This window comes from Triticum aestivum, chromosome 6A, assembly GCF_018294505.1.
Source record: "Triticum aestivum cultivar Chinese Spring chromosome 6A, IWGSC CS RefSeq v2.1, whole genome shotgun sequence".
NCBI classification, from domain to species: Eukaryota; Viridiplantae; Streptophyta; class Magnoliopsida; order Poales; family Poaceae; genus Triticum; species Triticum aestivum.
Window position 1 is genome coordinate 414,922,372 of NC_057809.1, and position 3,079 is coordinate 414,925,450.

Genomic DNA, 3,079 nt, shown 5'->3' on the forward strand with positions numbered 1-3,079 from the left:
GTCGGGGTCGGGGTGTCAGGGGTCGGGGGTCGGGGTGTCGGGGTGGCGTGTCGGGGTGTCGGTGTGGCGTGTCGGGGTCTTCTTCTTCTTCTTTCTTCTTCTTCTTCTTTTCTTTCTTCTTCTCCCTCCCCCTCTTCCTCCTCCTCCTCCTCCTCCTCTTTCTTCTTCTTCTTCTTCTTCTTCTTCTTCTTCTTCTTCTTCTTCTTCTTCTTCTTCTTCTTCTTCTTTCTTCTTCTTCTCCTTTTTCCTCTTCTATATTGTTCTGTTTTTCAACTTTCTTCTTATTCTTCTTCCTTTTTTCCTTTTTCCTCTTCTTCTTCTACTTCTTCTTCTTTTTTTCAACTTTCTTCTTCTTCTAATTATCTAAACCTAAATCTAGCATTTTCTTCAGAGCAGCTTGTCAGTTTCTTCAGAGGTAGGCATTTTTATTCAAAAAACCACCACTTCGGATCTTGCATCGCAACTAAAACTGCCAGTAGCGCATTAGTAGGCTAGCTAGTGATCGATCAGTAACTTGTAAACACCGAGCGAACAGAAATAAGGAACTCTTAGTAACTTGTAAACACTAAGAACACGGAAATAAGGATGATGCTGTGCACAGCAGTAAGAGCCAAACCGTTTGAAATGTTCACAAGAGACTCACATGCCTGTCATTATAATATGTTCACATTAGTAGCCCAAATTCAAAACCAACTAGTACGATTCCCATACATAAGATCAACATGTTAATGCATCTCAATGATTCATAGATCATATACAAATATGTAGCTCCAAAAGCAAAGGTTTAGAAAAAACATGTGCTCTTCCTACTAACATGGATGCTTCTCTTGGCCAACATTCAGTACAGAGTGAAAGACAAATTTGTTTGTGAAGTCTACAATTCCTCTTGCAAACGTAAATGGTTTCACCAACAGCTGGAACCATGAGAATGAACCACACACGATGGAGGAACATCCACTACAATATGATTTGGTCTTCTCTCGATCACACGGCGAGACTATTTTTGGAATACAAACTTTAACTTAGGAAAAATGATGCCCATTGTATAATCAGACCAAAGCAATGAAGCACCTAGTGTTGGCCAATTAAGTACAGTACTACTTTTCTGCAGTCTATGAAGTGACTATCCAATCTTTCTGTGTCTATTTTCAAATGGCGCTGCATGCAGTGACTATACTATTCTCTTGTACAGTTCAACCAAAATTGCGGTCAGTTTGTTTGTTTGCCAAATAGCAACGGGCAGACATCTCTGTCTGCACAAATATCAAGCAGCTAGTCAACATATACCCCACCTTGTATTTTCGGTTTAAACACGTCTCTTCCGCTTAGCATCTGTCATGTTTTGCACTTGACAATTTGATACAGTCATGTTTTGCCCTGGACAATTTCATACTGAATTGATTTGCTGGTTCAGCGCAGAAATATAGCTCCTATTCTTCATCAGACCAAGGATATCCATGTTCGCAGTGATGGAAGAGGTGAAATCGATACAACCAAAATTGAGTATCCAATCATTGAACCCTGTCATGCACCTCCAATGTAGGTCCACCCTACCAACAAATTCACATGCAAACCACTAGTATTACTATCTAATGGCACTAGTTGAAGCATAGACTCACAAATATAAGCATTCCAATTTCTTAATGGGAAAAGGTAGCAAGATTATTTCTAACCACCTGTTTGAAGAAATAAATAAGGCAACATCGGCTGATGTCAGGAAGGCATACATAGTTTTTTCTGAAAAATTGAACCATTCCTGACCTTTCCTCTTCTTTTAAGCATATTTTGTGTAGTTCAACTAAAATAAAATGCCATCACCGCCTTGACAATTCAGTGACACTGTACAAAAGGAAATGACTTAGCATTACATCATGATGTCAGGTATGTAGTCGACAGGCATTAGAGACAAACATATAGACCTCCTCCGATAACATAGTGAACATTAATTTTAAAAAAGGTGTGACTAGCTTTACCGGGATAAGAGCATATCCAATAGCATGTGTATATTTGGATATCTATATATTCATATAGACAGTGGTCCAAAAAGATTCCCTTATATAGACGTCCAGTTTTGTATCAGAACGTCTATATACAGGGACCATGACAGGCGGGCCATCGCTGGGGAGAGGAAGAAATCATGACTGTAGCCGAGTTTAGACGATGCCTTCACAATGTCCAGGTGTGGACATTGTCGAGGTTGATTTAGAGGATGTGTATATTTGGACGACCATATAGACAAGCTGTTGGACGCCTGTTTTGGGCTCACGTCGTGGAAAACGAGTATAGACATCCATATAGACAAGCTATTGGAGATGCTCTAATTTGAGTGAACTCTACACCATCTGTTCCTTAATATAAGACATTTTCGCAGTTCAATTTAAAGTACTCAAACGTCTAATATTTAGAAAAACAGGTAGTAGTTTTCTTGAGCACATATCTGGGAAAGCTTGCCACACTTTATATATGTCCATACGCTAATGCATCACCATTCGCATAGTACAAATATACACTAATCCAGTGGCTAGTGCAACAGTAGAGTAGTTATTTTATTACAGGGTACAATACAATGGTTTTACTGAACAGATTTCCATAAGCTCTAGCACTGGAAGATTTCTATAAGAATTACAATACAAAATGTAAAGGTAACAATTTTCATCATTAGTATACAAGTTATGCAAGAGCATTAAACCAAATACAGAAGTCTAAAGGTAACTAGCATTATTAACTAATGACAGTATAAAAGAATTGCAAACCATGTACCTTCAAGGTAAATATCATTTCGAACTCGAAGGTGATACATCTCCAACGTATCTACTTTTTCTCATGCTTTTCCTCTTGTTTTGGACTCTAATTTGCATGATTTGAATGAAACTAACCCCAGACTGACGCTGTTTTCAGCAGAACTACCATGGTGTTGTTTTTGTGCAAAAATAAAAGTTCTCGGAATGGAACAAAACTTTGCAAGGATTTTTTTATATCAATAATAAGAATTTCTGGAGCCAAGACCCACTAGAGAGGGGCCCCTGGGTGGGCACAACCCACCAGGGCGCGCCCCCCTCTCTTGGCGCGCCCAGGTGGG